The sequence below is a fragment of the Ascaphus truei genome, unplaced genomic scaffold, assembly GCF_040206685.1.
Source record: "Ascaphus truei isolate aAscTru1 unplaced genomic scaffold, aAscTru1.hap1 HAP1_SCAFFOLD_605, whole genome shotgun sequence".
Taxonomy (NCBI): domain Eukaryota; kingdom Metazoa; phylum Chordata; class Amphibia; order Anura; family Ascaphidae; genus Ascaphus; species Ascaphus truei.
The window spans coordinates 93,652-111,298 of NW_027456938.1; the positions used below are offsets into that span (position 1 = coordinate 93,652).

At 49.1% G+C, this 17,647-nt stretch overlaps 10 non-coding genes and 2 pseudogenes across 10 annotated transcripts; all 12 read left to right on the plus strand.

Moving 5' to 3' along the window:
- The first annotated feature begins 1,095 nt into the window (after window positions 1-1,095).
- On the plus strand, window positions 1,096-1,297 carry LOC142485521 (U2 spliceosomal RNA; annotated as a pseudogene).
- Window positions 1,298-2,120: 823 nt separating this feature from the next.
- Window positions 2,121-2,311, plus strand: LOC142485444 (U2 spliceosomal RNA). Its single transcript, XR_012798487.1, has one exon. It is a non-coding gene; the product is annotated as a U2 spliceosomal RNA (small nuclear RNA).
- Window positions 2,312-3,134: 823 nt separating this feature from the next.
- LOC142485445 (U2 spliceosomal RNA) lies at window positions 3,135-3,325 on the plus strand. The gene has a single exon (XR_012798488.1). It is a non-coding gene; the product is annotated as a U2 spliceosomal RNA (small nuclear RNA).
- An 823-nt stretch (window positions 3,326-4,148) lies between these two features.
- Window positions 4,149-4,339, plus strand: LOC142485446 (U2 spliceosomal RNA). The gene has a single exon (XR_012798489.1). It is a non-coding gene; the product is annotated as a U2 spliceosomal RNA (small nuclear RNA).
- An 823-nt stretch (window positions 4,340-5,162) lies between these two features.
- On the plus strand, window positions 5,163-5,353 carry LOC142485447 (U2 spliceosomal RNA). The gene has a single exon (XR_012798490.1). It is a non-coding gene; the product is annotated as a U2 spliceosomal RNA (small nuclear RNA).
- Window positions 5,354-6,176: 823 nt separating this feature from the next.
- Window positions 6,177-6,367, plus strand: LOC142485448 (U2 spliceosomal RNA). The gene has a single exon (XR_012798491.1). It is a non-coding gene; the product is annotated as a U2 spliceosomal RNA (small nuclear RNA).
- Window positions 6,368-7,190: 823 nt separating this feature from the next.
- Window positions 7,191-7,381, plus strand: LOC142485449 (U2 spliceosomal RNA). The gene has a single exon (XR_012798492.1). It is a non-coding gene; the product is annotated as a U2 spliceosomal RNA (small nuclear RNA).
- A 2,997-nt stretch (window positions 7,382-10,378) lies between these two features.
- On the plus strand, window positions 10,379-10,580 carry LOC142485537 (U2 spliceosomal RNA; annotated as a pseudogene).
- Window positions 10,581-11,403: 823 nt separating this feature from the next.
- On the plus strand, window positions 11,404-11,594 carry LOC142485451 (U2 spliceosomal RNA). The gene has a single exon (XR_012798494.1). It is a non-coding gene; the product is annotated as a U2 spliceosomal RNA (small nuclear RNA).
- An 823-nt stretch (window positions 11,595-12,417) lies between these two features.
- Window positions 12,418-12,608, plus strand: LOC142485452 (U2 spliceosomal RNA). The gene has a single exon (XR_012798495.1). It is a non-coding gene; the product is annotated as a U2 spliceosomal RNA (small nuclear RNA).
- An 823-nt stretch (window positions 12,609-13,431) lies between these two features.
- LOC142485453 (U2 spliceosomal RNA) lies at window positions 13,432-13,622 on the plus strand. Its single transcript, XR_012798496.1, has one exon. It is a non-coding gene; the product is annotated as a U2 spliceosomal RNA (small nuclear RNA).
- An 823-nt stretch (window positions 13,623-14,445) lies between these two features.
- LOC142485454 (U2 spliceosomal RNA) lies at window positions 14,446-14,636 on the plus strand. Its single transcript, XR_012798497.1, has one exon. It is a non-coding gene; the product is annotated as a U2 spliceosomal RNA (small nuclear RNA).
- Window positions 14,637-17,647: the final 3,011 nt, after the last annotated feature.

A 17,647-nucleotide genomic window follows, 5' to 3' on the forward strand; every position in this document is an offset into this window, starting at 1 on the left:
GTGGCAGCCATGAGTGATTTAAAGAAAAACAATACAGAGGAAATGATAGGTAAACTTAAACATGTAGAGCATCATGTAAACAAAAATTTAGAAGAGTATGAAAGGATTATTGAAGAAGAGCAAAGAGAGGTAAGCGAGGTCACATTAGAAGGAAAGAAATCCCAGGAGGTACTTAGAATAGAAGGTGAGGAAAGCGTGTGTGAAGTAGAACAGGGGAAGAGAAGTGAGGTCATAATTGCAAGGAAGGGGAGAGTTGAAGAGGAATTTGTAGGTTATCCTGGTGCGAAAGCAAAAAGAGATGAGGATTGGGGGGTTAGAACATCTTTAGAAAGTCAAGAGAAAAGACAGGAGATAGCAAAGGAAACTGAAGGAAAAATTAATCTAAAGAGGTTAGAACAAGAGGAAATAGTAGGAGTATGTAGGCAGATAGTTGGGGAAAAAGAGAAAGTGAGGGTTAGTGGAGTGAGTGGGGAAAAAGTAGCAGAAATGTTAAGAATAGATGGGAGTAGTGGGAGTGATTGGGGAGGGATCTCCTCATCTGAAAGTGAAAGAAGTGGAAAGCAAAATAAAGAGAAAAAGGGGGGGGAGGCAACAAGGATGCTAGAACGGAAAGTGGGAGGGACAAGTAGGAGTGAAAGTGAAGGAGGAGCAGCCTCAATGGCAGAGAGGTCAGAAAGTGAAGAAAGTGGGGTGCAAGAAAAGGATAAGGGTCACCCAAGTAAAAAAGAAGAAAAGGACTCTGTGTATAAAACAAGCTGGGAAATGGAAAAAAAAAAGGAATATTTAGACAAGAAAATAAAGGAGGTTGAGGAGAAAATAGGAGAGGCAAAAGTATGGTATAAGATGATACAGCAGGCAAACCCTCATGGGGGGACAGACCAAAGAGTATATGACATAGAGAAGATGCTATCTAATAAGGAAAAGATGTCGCCAAAGGAGTTTGAGACAGAAAAGGAAAGATATAGGAAGTTGTTAGAGAGACAAATAGCAAGTAATGAGAGAAGTAAAAGGCGGGTGTAAGGGAAATTATGCAAGGTATATCTGATTGGTGGAAAAGTTAAAGTGAAAATGTTGATTTGTGAATGTACAAAATTTATTGGTTTTGTAAATATATGAATGTAAATAAACATTTAAAACAAAAAAATCTGTTCTTATCAGTTTAATATCTGATACGTCCCCTATCTGGGGACCATATATTAAATGGATTTTTAGAACAGGGAGATGGAAGAAGAGCTTGCTCTGTCCACTCCACGCATTGACCTGGTATTGCAGTACCTCCAGGACCGGTGCACTTCCCTTTGGGGATATTTGGCTTGTATCAAAAAATAGAAACAAATGACTGTCTGACAGAAAAAAAACAAACATGCATTTTTGGCTCTTTCTTTTGCAAAGAAAGAAGAAGATGAAATGACGACAAAATAAAGCCTCCTTCTTTTTGCTGTGTCTTGTTTGCTCTTTTGCGTGGCTTCTTACTTTCTTTTCTTTTCAGCTCCTCCTCGCATGGAGCAGGAGTGCCGCCTGCTGCCTAGCCTAATTCAGTCCGAACGAGCAGATGCCTAAGAAACTCCTGTTGAAGCTGTATCCAAATAGCCTGCATAGCAAACACTGCAGCAGCAAGCAGCAAGCAGCAAGCAGCAAATGCCTTGACTTGCTGGCTTCTTGTCACAATGGCTGGCTGGCTGAAATGACCTGAACTGAAAAGCCCAGCCACTGGCTGCTTGCATGCTTGCTGCCTGAGTTTCATGGCAGCCCGGACGAGTCGGCTAGCAGAGAAAAAGTGGGCGGTTCCTATGCAAATAAGCAGACGAAGCCTGGTGCCGGAAAAAGAACTGGAAGCATGTGCCTTTTTGGCTGTTTGCTGGCCATGCGGGCCCCCCAGCAGTGTGTGCGGCTGCTTTTCTTTACTCCATAGAAAGTCTTTGGCTTTTGCATCCGTCGTCGTCGTCGCCGCCGCTGCTGCATAGACTCCCCGGGGCTGTGTCGGGAGGAGCGGAGGGACTGGAGGCAGGCCTGCTGGGGGAGGAGGCGAGCGGGCAGCCAGCGGCTCCCTCTGCCCTTCTCCCTAAAGCGTAGCGCCCCTGGCCGTCGGGCGGCGCTCAGGCGGGGGCCCATTTCTGGTTATCGCTTCTCGGCCTTTTGGCTAAGATCAAGTGTAGTATCTGTTCTTATCAGTTTAATATCTGATACGTCCCCTATCTGGGGACCATATATTAAATGGATTTTTAGAACAGGGAGATGGAAGAAGAGCTTGCTCTGTCCACTCCACGCATTGACCTGGTATTGCAGTACCTCCAGGACCGGTGCACTTCCCTTTGGGGATATTTGGCTTGTATCAAAAAATAGAAACAAATGACTGTCTGACAGAAAAAAAACAAACATGCATTTTTGGCTCTTTCTTTTGCAAAGAAAGAAGAAGATGAAATGACGACAAAATAAAGCCTCCTTCTTTTTGCTGTGTCTTGTTTGCTCTTTTGCGTGGCTTCTTACTTTCTTTTCTTTTCAGCTCCTCCTCGCATGGAGCAGGAGTGCCGCCTGCTGCCTAGCCTAATTCAGTCCGAACGAGCAGATGCCTAAGAAACTCCTGTTGAAGCTGTATCCAAATAGCCTGCATAGCAAACACTGCAGCAGCAAGCAGCAAGCAGCAAGCAGCAAATGCCTTGACTTGCTGGCTTCTTGTCACAATGGCTGGCTGGCTGAAATGACCTGAACTGAAAAGCCCAGCCACTGGCTGCTTGCATGCTTGCTGCCTGAGTTTCATGGCAGCCCGGACGAGTCGGCTAGCAGAGAAAAAGTGGGCGGTTCCTATGCAAATAAGCAGACGAAGCCTGGTGCCGGAAAAAGAACTGGAAGCATGTGCCTTTTTGGCTGTTTGCTGGCCATGCGGGCCCCCCAGCAGTGTGTGCGGCTGCTTTTCTTTACTCCATAGAAAGTCTTTGGCTTTTGCATCCGTCGTCGTCGTCGCCGCCGCTGCTGCATAGACTCCCCGGGGCTGTGTCGGGAGGAGCGGAGGGACTGGAGGCAGGCCTGCTGGGGGAGGAGGCGAGCGGGCAGCCAGCGGCTCCCTCTGCCCTTCTCCCTAAAGCGTAGCGCCCCTGGCCGTCGGGCGGCGCTCAGGCGGGGGCCCATTTCTGGTTATCGCTTCTCGGCCTTTTGGCTAAGATCAAGTGTAGTATCTGTTCTTATCAGTTTAATATCTGATACGTCCCCTATCTGGGGACCATATATTAAATGGATTTTTAGAACAGGGAGATGGAAGAAGAGCTTGCTCTGTCCACTCCACGCATTGACCTGGTATTGCAGTACCTCCAGGACCGGTGCACTTCCCTTTGGGGATATTTGGCTTGTATCAAAAAATAGAAACAAATGACTGTCTGACAGAAAAAAAACAAACATGCATTTTTGGCTCTTTCTTTTGCAAAGAAAGAAGAAGATGAAATGACGACAAAATAAAGCCTCCTTCTTTTTGCTGTGTCTTGTTTGCTCTTTTGCGTGGCTTCTTACTTTCTTTTCTTTTCAGCTCCTCCTCGCATGGAGCAGGAGTGCCGCCTGCTGCCTAGCCTAATTCAGTCCGAACGAGCAGATGCCTAAGAAACTCCTGTTGAAGCTGTATCCAAATAGCCTGCATAGCAAACACTGCAGCAGCAAGCAGCAAGCAGCAAGCAGCAAATGCCTTGACTTGCTGGCTTCTTGTCACAATGGCTGGCTGGCTGAAATGACCTGAACTGAAAAGCCCAGCCACTGGCTGCTTGCATGCTTGCTGCCTGAGTTTCATGGCAGCCCGGACGAGTCGGCTAGCAGAGAAAAAGTGGGCGGTTCCTATGCAAATAAGCAGACGAAGCCTGGTGCCGGAAAAAGAACTGGAAGCATGTGCCTTTTTGGCTGTTTGCTGGCCATGCGGGCCCCCCAGCAGTGTGTGCGGCTGCTTTTCTTTACTCCATAGAAAGTCTTTGGCTTTTGCATCCGTCGTCGTCGTCGCCGCCGCTGCTGCATAGACTCCCCGGGGCTGTGTCGGGAGGAGCGGAGGGACTGGAGGCAGGCCTGCTGGGGGAGGAGGCGAGCGGGCAGCCAGCGGCTCCCTCTGCCCTTCTCCCTAAAGCGTAGCGCCCCTGGCCGTCGGGCGGCGCTCAGGCGGGGGCCCATTTCTGGTTATCGCTTCTCGGCCTTTTGGCTAAGATCAAGTGTAGTATCTGTTCTTATCAGTTTAATATCTGATACGTCCCCTATCTGGGGACCATATATTAAATGGATTTTTAGAACAGGGAGATGGAAGAAGAGCTTGCTCTGTCCACTCCACGCATTGACCTGGTATTGCAGTACCTCCAGGACCGGTGCACTTCCCTTTGGGGATATTTGGCTTGTATCAAAAAATAGAAACAAATGACTGTCTGACAGAAAAAAAACAAACATGCATTTTTGGCTCTTTCTTTTGCAAAGAAAGAAGAAGATGAAATGACGACAAAATAAAGCCTCCTTCTTTTTGCTGTGTCTTGTTTGCTCTTTTGCGTGGCTTCTTACTTTCTTTTCTTTTCAGCTCCTCCTCGCATGGAGCAGGAGTGCCGCCTGCTGCCTAGCCTAATTCAGTCCGAACGAGCAGATGCCTAAGAAACTCCTGTTGAAGCTGTATCCAAATAGCCTGCATAGCAAACACTGCAGCAGCAAGCAGCAAGCAGCAAGCAGCAAATGCCTTGACTTGCTGGCTTCTTGTCACAATGGCTGGCTGGCTGAAATGACCTGAACTGAAAAGCCCAGCCACTGGCTGCTTGCATGCTTGCTGCCTGAGTTTCATGGCAGCCCGGACGAGTCGGCTAGCAGAGAAAAAGTGGGCGGTTCCTATGCAAATAAGCAGACGAAGCCTGGTGCCGGAAAAAGAACTGGAAGCATGTGCCTTTTTGGCTGTTTGCTGGCCATGCGGGCCCCCCAGCAGTGTGTGCGGCTGCTTTTCTTTACTCCATAGAAAGTCTTTGGCTTTTGCATCCGTCGTCGTCGTCGCCGCCGCTGCTGCATAGACTCCCCGGGGCTGTGTCGGGAGGAGCGGAGGGACTGGAGGCAGGCCTGCTGGGGGAGGAGGCGAGCGGGCAGCCAGCGGCTCCCTCTGCCCTTCTCCCTAAAGCGTAGCGCCCCTGGCCGTCGGGCGGCGCTCAGGCGGGGGCCCATTTCTGGTTATCGCTTCTCGGCCTTTTGGCTAAGATCAAGTGTAGTATCTGTTCTTATCAGTTTAATATCTGATACGTCCCCTATCTGGGGACCATATATTAAATGGATTTTTAGAACAGGGAGATGGAAGAAGAGCTTGCTCTGTCCACTCCACGCATTGACCTGGTATTGCAGTACCTCCAGGACCGGTGCACTTCCCTTTGGGGATATTTGGCTTGTATCAAAAAATAGAAACAAATGACTGTCTGACAGAAAAAAAACAAACATGCATTTTTGGCTCTTTCTTTTGCAAAGAAAGAAGAAGATGAAATGACGACAAAATAAAGCCTCCTTCTTTTTGCTGTGTCTTGTTTGCTCTTTTGCGTGGCTTCTTACTTTCTTTTCTTTTCAGCTCCTCCTCGCATGGAGCAGGAGTGCCGCCTGCTGCCTAGCCTAATTCAGTCCGAACGAGCAGATGCCTAAGAAACTCCTGTTGAAGCTGTATCCAAATAGCCTGCATAGCAAACACTGCAGCAGCAAGCAGCAAGCAGCAAGCAGCAAATGCCTTGACTTGCTGGCTTCTTGTCACAATGGCTGGCTGGCTGAAATGACCTGAACTGAAAAGCCCAGCCACTGGCTGCTTGCATGCTTGCTGCCTGAGTTTCATGGCAGCCCGGACGAGTCGGCTAGCAGAGAAAAAGTGGGCGGTTCCTATGCAAATAAGCAGACGAAGCCTGGTGCCGGAAAAAGAACTGGAAGCATGTGCCTTTTTGGCTGTTTGCTGGCCATGCGGGCCCCCCAGCAGTGTGTGCGGCTGCTTTTCTTTACTCCATAGAAAGTCTTTGGCTTTTGCATCCGTCGTCGTCGTCGCCGCCGCTGCTGCATAGACTCCCCGGGGCTGTGTCGGGAGGAGCGGAGGGACTGGAGGCAGGCCTGCTGGGGGAGGAGGCGAGCGGGCAGCCAGCGGCTCCCTCTGCCCTTCTCCCTAAAGCGTAGCGCCCCTGGCCGTCGGGCGGCGCTCAGGCGGGGGCCCATTTCTGGTTATCGCTTCTCGGCCTTTTGGCTAAGATCAAGTGTAGTATCTGTTCTTATCAGTTTAATATCTGATACGTCCCCTATCTGGGGACCATATATTAAATGGATTTTTAGAACAGGGAGATGGAAGAAGAGCTTGCTCTGTCCACTCCACGCATTGACCTGGTATTGCAGTACCTCCAGGACCGGTGCACTTCCCTTTGGGGATATTTGGCTTGTATCAAAAAATAGAAACAAATGACTGTCTGACAGAAAAAAAACAAACATGCATTTTTGGCTCTTTCTTTTGCAAAGAAAGAAGAAGATGAAATGACGACAAAATAAAGCCTCCTTCTTTTTGCTGTGTCTTGTTTGCTCTTTTGCGTGGCTTCTTACTTTCTTTTCTTTTCAGCTCCTCCTCGCATGGAGCAGGAGTGCCGCCTGCTGCCTAGCCTAATTCAGTCCGAACGAGCAGATGCCTAAGAAACTCCTGTTGAAGCTGTATCCAAATAGCCTGCATAGCAAACACTGCAGCAGCAAGCAGCAAGCAGCAAGCAGCAAATGCCTTGACTTGCTGGCTTCTTGTCACAATGGCTGGCTGGCTGAAATGACCTGAACTGAAAAGCCCAGCCACTGGCTGCTTGCATGCTTGCTGCCTGAGTTTCATGGCAGCCCGGACGAGTCGGCTAGCAGAGAAAAAGTGGGCGGTTCCTATGCAAATAAGCAGACGAAGCCTGGTGCCGGAAAAAGAACTGGAAGCATGTGCCTTTTTGGCTGTTTGCTGGCCATGCGGGCCCCCCAGCAGTGTGTGCGGCTGCTTTTCTTTACTCCATAGAAAGTCTTTGGCTTTTGCATCCGTCGTCGTCGTCGCCGCCGCTGCTGCATAGACTCCCCGGGGCTGTGTCGGGAGGAGCGGAGGGACTGGAGGCAGGCCTGCTGGGGGAGGAGGCGAGCGGGCAGCCAGCGGCTCCCTCTGCCCTTCTCCCTAAAGCGTAGCGCCCCTGGCCGTCGGGCGGCGCTCAGGCGGGGGCCCATTTCTGGTTATCGCTTCTCGGCCTTTTGGCTAAGATCAAGTGTAGTATCTGTTCTTATCAGTTTAATATCTGATACGTCCCCTATCTGGGGACCATATATTAAATGGATTTTTAGAACAGGGAGATGGAAGAAGAGCTTGCTCTGTCCACTCCACGCATTGACCTGGTATTGCAGTACCTCCAGGACCGGTGCACTTCCCTTTGGGGATATTTGGCTTGTATCAAAAAATAGAAACAAATGACTGTCTGACAGAAAAAAAACAAACATGCATTTTTGGCTCTTTCTTTTGCAAAGAAAGAAGAAGATGAAATGACGACAAAATAAAGCCTCCTTCTTTTTGCTGTGTCTTGTTTGCTCTTTTGCGTGGCTTCTTACTTTCTTTTCTTTTCAGCTCCTCCTCGCATGGAGCAGGAGTGCCGCCTGCTGCCTAGCCTAATTCAGTCCGAACGAGCAGATGCCTAAGAAACTCCTGTTGAAGCTGTATCCAAATAGCCTGCATAGCAAACACTGCAGCAGCAAGCAGCAAGCAGCAAGCAGCAAATGCCTTGACTTGCTGGCTTCTTGTCACAATGGCTGGCTGGCTGAAATGACCTGAACTGAAAAGCCCAGCCACTGGCTGCTTGCATGCTTGCTGCCTGAGTTTCATGGCAGCCCGGACGAGTCGGCTAGCAGAGAAAAAGTGGGCGGTTCCTATGCAAATAAGCAGACGAAGCCTGGTGCCGGAAAAAGAACTGGAAGCATGTGCCTTTTTGGCTGTTTGCTGGCCATGCGGGCCCCCCAGCAGTGTGTGCGGCTGCTTTTCTTTACTCCATAGAAAGTCTTTGGCTTTTGCATCCGTCGTCGTCGTCGCCGCCGCTGCTGCATAGACTCCCCGGGGCTGTGTCGGGAGGAGCGGAGGGACTGGAGGCAGGCCTGCTGGGGGAGGAGGCGAGCGGGCAGCCAGCGGCTCCCTCTGCCCTTCTCCCTAAAGCGTAGCGCCCCTGGCCGTCGGGCGGCGCTCAGGCGGGGGCCCATTTCTGGTTATCGCTTCTCGGCCTTTTGGCTCAGATCAAGTGTCTGGGCTGAGAGGTTGCGCTGAGTCTGTGACTCCTTGGCCTTGGGTCATCGCTTCCTGGGGAGCTTAAGACCCATGCTGCTATGAGGGAGTCACGCTAACTCGAGCACGGGAGGCGATCAGGAGAGAGAGAAGGAGAGGGGCCGGCGCCTTGGCCTTGAGGGATCGTTCCCCAGGAACTAAACCCTCATGCTGCTATAGGGGCGCCGCACCTGACCCTGGACGGCCGGTTTTGACGGAGAGAAGATAAAGATGGAGGCTGGAAGTTCTGGAAGAAACACCATCAGACTCCTGGTGGTGGAGGCTGAGAGATGGCGTGTGGGACTCCAAACCATCGTGGAGGATGTCCTGAGAGATGTGCTGGAAGTGGATATCGGCAGCATTTACTGCTTGCAGGCGTTCCCAAGGAAGGGGATTTATGATGTGTCATTTGGAGAAGAGATGGAGTGCGGCAATGCGTATGAGGCTTGCAAAAAGAAAAGAGATGATCTGGAAGAGATGGGAATACAGGCAGTACCTAGCTTTCTGCTAGAGGAGCGCCCAATGCTTGTACACATGTACAATGCCTTTGTGGAGGAGGTGGAAATCGTGTCGTTCCTGGAGAGATTTTGTTTTGTGGTGGGTGGTGGTGAGAAACAAAGAAATATGTATGGGATTTTCAACGGAGAAAGACTGTTTACTGTACGTTTCAGGCTGGATTTTGAGAATGGAGGGGGAGTGATGCACCCCCCGGACAATTTCTGCATTGGAGTAAACAAAGGCTTCCTGAGGTATCCAGGGAGGCCTAATGGGAGAATATGCCGTAATTGCAACAAGGAAGGACATGTCGCAGCGCTTTGTAGCGCTCCAAAGAGATGTGACAATTGTGGTGTTACGGGACATTTGGCACGTCAGTGCCACAAAAAGACTTATACACGAGGGATGAAAACGTGCAGATGGGAAAATGTGGCGAAAGTTATAGAGGAGGATAAGAAAGCAAGATCTGGAAAAATGAGGATAGAACAGTGTCAGCAAAGAATAGAGAAGGATTCTTTAGGTTTTGGTGTAGATAAAGATGAAGGAAAAGGGGACAGTGTGGGGGAGGAAGAAATCAGGGTTCAGGAGGAGGAAAGGGAGTTTGAGAACTGTGGGCAGGATAGGGGGAAGGAGAATGAGTTAGGAGAGGAAGAGAGTGTGTCTATGGAGGAGGAGGAGGAAGAGAGAGTGTCGGTGGAGGAGGAAGAGAGTGTGTCTGTGAAGGAGGAAGAGAGTGTGTCTGTGGAGGAGGAAGAGAGTGTGGTTGTGGAGGAGGAAGAGAGGGTGTCTGTGGAGGTAAAGGGGGAGGAAATGGAAGGTAGTGAAGAGGGGAATGAGGAGGAAAAGATAGAGAGAATAAAAGAGGTGTTCCAGGATCAAATAAGAATGGCAAATGTTTGGGCTATGATTTGTAGTAACGAGCAGTTAGAGGAGGCCATAGAGGATGTATATAGAACGTTTTCGGATGAAATATAATTATGCACATGATGGGGTTCTTAAAGAAACAGGGAAAAGTATGAGTATTTGTTATCTGAGGGAATAGAATGATATAAAGGAAAAATCCTGATATGAAAAGTGAATTAATGTATAAATATGTTTGGTTTTTGAAATAGAAGGAATTATATGTTAGAGGTCAGTGAGTGGTTTTGATTCTTGTTGATTACCGAATGTAAATATAGGTTATGTCAAGTGTGGTGATATGTTTTGAAAAATGTGTATGAAGACATAAAAGTTGTAATGATTTGAGTTAGAGGGGATGGGAATGTGTGGGATGTGGAATTATGAAGTGTAGGTTTTGTTCTGTATAAATATGATTGTCACAGAGATAATTTCTGTATTTATGAAAAGTAAGGGATATATGTGGAATTAAGAAAAGGAAATATAATTATGTACATGATGTGTTTTCTTAAAGAAACGTGGGAAAAATATGAGTATTTTGTTATTTGAGGGAATAGAATGATATGAAGGAAAAATTCTGATATGAAAGGTGAATTAATGTATAAACATGTTTTGGTTTTGAAATAGATGAATATTAGCAAAGTGTTGCAATAGAGTTTGTTGTAAATGAATAACGTGTTTGTTTTTTTTTGTAAAATTTTAGTATTTGTTGAAAAACAAAGTGTTGCAATAGAGTTTGTTGTAATGAATAAAAAAAAAAAAAAAAAAAAAAAAAAAATCTGTTCTTATCAGTTTAATATCTGATACGTCCCCTATCTGGGGACCATATATTAAATGGATTTTTAGAACAGGGAGATGGAAGAAGAGCTTGCTCTGTCCACTCCACGCATTGACCTGGTATTGCAGTACCTCCAGGACCGGTGCACTTCCCTTTGGGGATATTTGGCTTGTATCAAAAAATAGAAACAAATGACTGTCTGACAGAAAAAAAACAAACATGCATTTTTGGCTCTTTCTTTTGCAAAGAAAGAAGAAGATGAAATGACGACAAAATAAAGCCTCCTTCTTTTTGCTGTGTCTTGTTTGCTCTTTTGCGTGGCTTCTTACTTTCTTTTCTTTTCAGCTCCTCCTCGCATGGAGCAGGAGTGCCGCCTGCTGCCTAGCCTAATTCAGTCCGAACGAGCAGATGCCTAAGAAACTCCTGTTGAAGCTGTATCCAAATAGCCTGCATAGCAAACACTGCAGCAGCAAGCAGCAAGCAGCAAGCAGCAAATGCCTTGACTTGCTGGCTTCTTGTCACAATGGCTGGCTGGCTGAAATGACCTGAACTGAAAAGCCCAGCCACTGGCTGCTTGCATGCTTGCTGCCTGAGTTTCATGGCAGCCCGGACGAGTCGGCTAGCAGAGAAAAAGTGGGCGGTTCCTATGCAAATAAGCAGACGAAGCCTGGTGCCGGAAAAAGAACTGGAAGCATGTGCCTTTTTGGCTGTTTGCTGGCCATGCGGGCCCCCCAGCAGTGTGTGCGGCTGCTTTTCTTTACTCCATAGAAAGTCTTTGGCTTTTGCATCCGTCGTCGTCGTCGCCGCCGCTGCTGCATAGACTCCCCGGGGCTGTGTCGGGAGGAGCGGAGGGACTGGAGGCAGGCCTGCTGGGGGAGGAGGCGAGCGGGCAGCCAGCGGCTCCCTCTGCCCTTCTCCCTAAAGCGTAGCGCCCCTGGCCGTCGGGCGGCGCTCAGGCGGGGGCCCATTTCTGGTTATCGCTTCTCGGCCTTTTGGCTAAGATCAAGTGTAGTATCTGTTCTTATCAGTTTAATATCTGATACGTCCCCTATCTGGGGACCATATATTAAATGGATTTTTAGAACAGGGAGATGGAAGAAGAGCTTGCTCTGTCCACTCCACGCATTGACCTGGTATTGCAGTACCTCCAGGACCGGTGCACTTCCCTTTGGGGATATTTGGCTTGTATCAAAAAATAGAAACAAATGACTGTCTGACAGAAAAAAAACAAACATGCATTTTTGGCTCTTTCTTTTGCAAAGAAAGAAGAAGATGAAATGACGACAAAATAAAGCCTCCTTCTTTTTGCTGTGTCTTGTTTGCTCTTTTGCGTGGCTTCTTACTTTCTTTTCTTTTCAGCTCCTCCTCGCATGGAGCAGGAGTGCCGCCTGCTGCCTAGCCTAATTCAGTCCGAACGAGCAGATGCCTAAGAAACTCCTGTTGAAGCTGTATCCAAATAGCCTGCATAGCAAACACTGCAGCAGCAAGCAGCAAGCAGCAAGCAGCAAATGCCTTGACTTGCTGGCTTCTTGTCACAATGGCTGGCTGGCTGAAATGACCTGAACTGAAAAGCCCAGCCACTGGCTGCTTGCATGCTTGCTGCCTGAGTTTCATGGCAGCCCGGACGAGTCGGCTAGCAGAGAAAAAGTGGGCGGTTCCTATGCAAATAAGCAGACGAAGCCTGGTGCCGGAAAAAGAACTGGAAGCATGTGCCTTTTTGGCTGTTTGCTGGCCATGCGGGCCCCCCAGCAGTGTGTGCGGCTGCTTTTCTTTACTCCATAGAAAGTCTTTGGCTTTTGCATCCGTCGTCGTCGTCGCCGCCGCTGCTGCATAGACTCCCCGGGGCTGTGTCGGGAGGAGCGGAGGGACTGGAGGCAGGCCTGCTGGGGGAGGAGGCGAGCGGGCAGCCAGCGGCTCCCTCTGCCCTTCTCCCTAAAGCGTAGCGCCCCTGGCCGTCGGGCGGCGCTCAGGCGGGGGCCCATTTCTGGTTATCGCTTCTCGGCCTTTTGGCTAAGATCAAGTGTAGTATCTGTTCTTATCAGTTTAATATCTGATACGTCCCCTATCTGGGGACCATATATTAAATGGATTTTTAGAACAGGGAGATGGAAGAAGAGCTTGCTCTGTCCACTCCACGCATTGACCTGGTATTGCAGTACCTCCAGGACCGGTGCACTTCCCTTTGGGGATATTTGGCTTGTATCAAAAAATAGAAACAAATGACTGTCTGACAGAAAAAAAACAAACATGCATTTTTGGCTCTTTCTTTTGCAAAGAAAGAAGAAGATGAAATGACGACAAAATAAAGCCTCCTTCTTTTTGCTGTGTCTTGTTTGCTCTTTTGCGTGGCTTCTTACTTTCTTTTCTTTTCAGCTCCTCCTCGCATGGAGCAGGAGTGCCGCCTGCTGCCTAGCCTAATTCAGTCCGAACGAGCAGATGCCTAAGAAACTCCTGTTGAAGCTGTATCCAAATAGCCTGCATAGCAAACACTGCAGCAGCAAGCAGCAAGCAGCAAGCAGCAAATGCCTTGACTTGCTGGCTTCTTGTCACAATGGCTGGCTGGCTGAAATGACCTGAACTGAAAAGCCCAGCCACTGGCTGCTTGCATGCTTGCTGCCTGAGTTTCATGGCAGCCCGGACGAGTCGGCTAGCAGAGAAAAAGTGGGCGGTTCCTATGCAAATAAGCAGACGAAGCCTGGTGCCGGAAAAAGAACTGGAAGCATGTGCCTTTTTGGCTGTTTGCTGGCCATGCGGGCCCCCCAGCAGTGTGTGCGGCTGCTTTTCTTTACTCCATAGAAAGTCTTTGGCTTTTGCATCCGTCGTCGTCGTCGCCGCCGCTGCTGCATAGACTCCCCGGGGCTGTGTCGGGAGGAGCGGAGGGACTGGAGGCAGGCCTGCTGGGGGAGGAGGCGAGCGGGCAGCCAGCGGCTCCCTCTGCCCTTCTCCCTAAAGCGTAGCGCCCCTGGCCGTCGGGCGGCGCTCAGGCGGGGGCCCATTTCTGGTTATCGCTTCTCGGCCTTTTGGCTAAGATCAAGTGTAGTATCTGTTCTTATCAGTTTAATATCTGATACGTCCCCTATCTGGGGACCATATATTAAATGGATTTTTAGAACAGGGAGATGGAAGAAGAGCTTGCTCTGTCCACTCCACGCATTGACCTGGTATTGCAGTACCTCCAGGACCGGTGCACTTCCCTTTGGGGATATTTGGCTTGTATCAAAAAATAGAAACAAATGACTGTCTGACAGAAAAAAAACAAACATGCATTTTTGGCTCTTTCTTTTGCAAAGAAAGAAGAAGATGAAATGACGACAAAATAAAGCCTCCTTCTTTTTGCTGTGTCTTGTTTGCTCTTTTGCGTGGCTTCTTACTTTCTTTTCTTTTCAGCTCCTCCTCGCATGGAGCAGGAGTGCCGCCTGCTGCCTAGCCTAATTCAGTCCGAACGAGCAGATGCCTAAGAAACTCCTGTTGAAGCTGTATCCAAATAGCCTGCATAGCAAACACTGCAGCAGCAAGCAGCAAGCAGCAAGCAGCAAATGCCTTGACTTGCTGGCTTCTTGTCACAATGGCTGGCTGGCTGAAATGACCTGAACTGAAAAGCCCAGCCACTGGCTGCTTGCATGCTTGCTGCCTGAGTTTCATGGCAGCCCGGACGAGTCGGCTAGCAGAGAAAAAGTGGGCGGTTCCTATGCAAATAAGCAGACGAAGCCTGGTGCCGGAAAAAGAACTGGAAGCATGTGCCTTTTTGGCTGTTTGCTGGCCATGCGGGCCCCCCAGCAGTGTGTGCGGCTGCTTTTCTTTACTCCATAGAAAGTCTTTGGCTTTTGCATCCGTCGTCGTCGTCGCCGCCGCTGCTGCATAGACTCCCCGGGGCTGTGTCGGGAGGAGCGGAGGGACTGGAGGCAGGCCTGCTGGGGGAGGAGGCGAGCGGGCAGCCAGCGGCTCCCTCTGCCCTTCTCCCTAAAGCGTAGCGCCCCTGGCCGTCGGGCGGCGCTCAGGCGGGGGCCCATTTCTGGTTATCGCTTCTCGGCCTTTTGGCTAAGATCAAGTGTAGTATCTGTTCTTATCAGTTTAATATCTGATACGTCCCCTATCTGGGGACCATATATTAAATGGATTTTTAGAACAGGGAGATGGAAGAAGAGCTTGCTCTGTCCACTCCACGCATTGACCTGGTATTGCAGTACCTCCAGGACCGGTGCACTTCCCTTTGGGGATATTTGGCTTGTATCAAAAAATAGAAACAAATGACTGTCTGACAGAAAAAAAACAAACATGCATTTTTGGCTCTTTCTTTTGCAAAGAAAGAAGAAGATGAAATGACGACAAAATAAAGCCTCCTTCTTTTTGCTGTGTCTTGTTTGCTCTTTTGCGTGGCTTCTTACTTTCTTTTCTTTTCAGCTCCTCCTCGCATGGAGCAGGAGTGCCGCCTGCTGCCTAGCCTAATTCAGTCCGAACGAGCAGATGCCTAAGAAACTCCTGTTGAAGCTGTATCCAAATAGCCTGCATAGCAAACACTGCAGCAGCAAGCAGCAAGCAGCAAGCAGCAAATGCCTTGACTTGCTGGCTTCTTGTCACAATGGCTGGCTGGCTGAAATGACCTGAACTGAAAAGCCCAGCCACTGGCTGCTTGCATGCTTGCTGCCTGAGTTTCATGGCAGCCCGGACGAGTCGGCTAGCAGAGAAAAAGTGGGCGGTTCCTATGCAAATAAGCAGACGAAGCCTGGTGCCGGAAAAAGAACTGGAAGCATGTGCCTTTTTGGCTGTTTGCTGGCCATGCGGGCCCCCCAGCAGTGTGTGCGGCTGCTTTTCTTTACTCCATAGAAAGTCTTTGGCTTTTGCATCCGTCGTCGTCGTCGCCGCCGCTGCTGCATAGACTCCCCGGGGCTGTGTCGGGAGGAGCGGAGGGACTGGAGGCAGGCCTGCTGGGGGAGGAGGCGAGCGGGCAGCCAGCGGCTCCCTCTGCCCTTCTCCCTAAAGCGTAGCGCCCCTGGCCGTCGGGCGGCGCTCAGGCGGGGGCCCATTTCTGGTTATCGCTTCTCGGCCTTTTGGCTAAGACCAAGTGTCGAAGTCAGAGGGCCAGCAGGGATAGTGCTTCCTCGGCCTTGCGGCATCGGCCCCTCTGGGGTCTTAAGCCGTATTGTAGCTATTGGGGAGGTACAACATCCTGTGCGATTCGGAGGGCGAGCACGAGACGGAGAGTAAGGGGCCGGCGCCTTGGCCTTGGGACATCGCCCGAAAGGGCTTAAGTCCCTTGCTGCTGTGGGGGCGCCGCACCCGAGCTTGAGAGCGGACAAGGAGAGCTGAGACAATGGCGTCTGGAGCTCATATGAGGAATACGCTTCGGTTCCTGGTAGCAGAGGCGGAGAGACAGCGAGTCAGCCTGACGTTTTTCGTGGAGACGATTCTGAATGGAGTGATCGGTTTGGCAGCAACAAAAGTGATGTGTCTGCAGGATTTCCAGAAACAAGGGATCTACGATCTGACCCTTTTTGAAGATGCGGATTGCCTGTGTGCCTACGAAAGGTGCAAAGAGATGGCTTTGGATGAGAACATGCGTGGAATCAGCTTGGGACCAAGTTTTATGCTGGAGATGAGACCAGTTGTGGTGCATATGTATAACCCCTATGCACGGAAAGAAGATATTTTTCTTTTTTTAAAGAGGTACTGCATGGAAGTGAGAGGGGGAGAAGAGTTGTATAACCCTTATAAAATGTACAATGGTAAGAGACGGTATTGGGTGCGGTTCAAAGCAGACTCGACGGGGGTGGGGGGAGTGATGCACCCTCCGGCCAGCTTTAGTATTGCCGGAAACAGGGGTTTTCTTTTCTACCCAGGACAACCTACTTATTGTAGGAAATGTTTTCGTTATGGACACACAAGAGAAAAGTGTGAAAAGACTGAGATGGTGTGTCGCAATTGCGGCGAGGAAGGCCATACGGCGGCCTATTGTAAGATCCCAAAGAAATGTGATGTGTGTGGGGTAAGAGGACATTTGGCACGACAGTGCAAGAAAAGGAGCTATGCTCAAGCTGCAGGAGGGGAGGACACGGATGTGGCAAGCCAAGAGGGAGAGGACCTGGAGAAAAAAGAGGAAGATTTTCTTTTGGACAATATTGCCCAAAGCTTTGTTGGGGGAAAGGGAGAGGGGGGTGAAGGTGGCCAGATCTTGATGGGGAATGGGGTGGCAGAGTCTCTGAGCATGTCTGAGCAAAATTGGGCAGATAGTATGGAGGTTCAAGACACACAGAGTGAGGGAAGGAATGTTGGGGTAGAACAGCAGGAGGAGGGGATGGAGATTACAATTGGGGGGAAAAAACCCCAAAAGCGTAAACAAGAAGTGGACAGTAGAGATGTGAAGGAAGGCCAAGGGGAGGAGGAGAGAGTGGGGCCTAGAGAAAAGGTAGAGAGGGTAGTGAAAAAATATGGAAAAGATCTAACAAAAAAAATGGAGGAATTTGATAAGGCAGTAGGGGAAGTAGAGTTTTGGGTTAAAATATTTAGGAAGCAACATAAAGGGAGTTCAGAGCAACAAATGATACAGAGTTTGGAAAAATTAATGAGTCAAAGGAAAAATATTACTAAAGAGAAATATGAGGAATTGAAAACAGAAGGTTTGCAGTGGGTGGAGGTAAAGGAGGGTAGAGCAGATTTTAAAGGAGAAGAGGAGGAATATATACTAGGAGAAACTGAGGAAATTAGTGAGGAGGAAGTACAAGATTTCGTGAAGCTTACAGAAGTGACAGTGGTGGAAGAGACCCTGGAAGACAGGCAGGAAGAAGGAACGTATAAAGTTCTAGAGAAAATACAAGAGGTGGTGGGGGACTTAGGGAAAGAACAGAAAGAAATAGAAGTAGCAAGTATGGAGGAAAAACCTTTAAACTCAGAAAATAAGGCAAGAGAAGGGAAAGAGGCAAAGGAAGAGGTTCTAGAAGAAGGAAAAGAGGAGAAAGTGGGCCCAAGGAGAGAGGGATGTGTAGTGAAAGCAGCCTCGGATGACTTGATAGGTTATCCTGCCATATTCAAAACGCAAAGTCAGGAAGTAATAGGAACAAGTACAAATGAGAAAGGGGGGGAGGTAAGTACCTCTTTTGAAAGTGTAAGCAGAGGAAAAGGGAAAAATAAAAAAATCGGAAGTGGTGTGAGTATAGAAGAAAGAGAAGAGCAGGGAAGACAAAGAGCGATAGGGAAAAAATGGACCTATGAGGATTGTGTTAAAA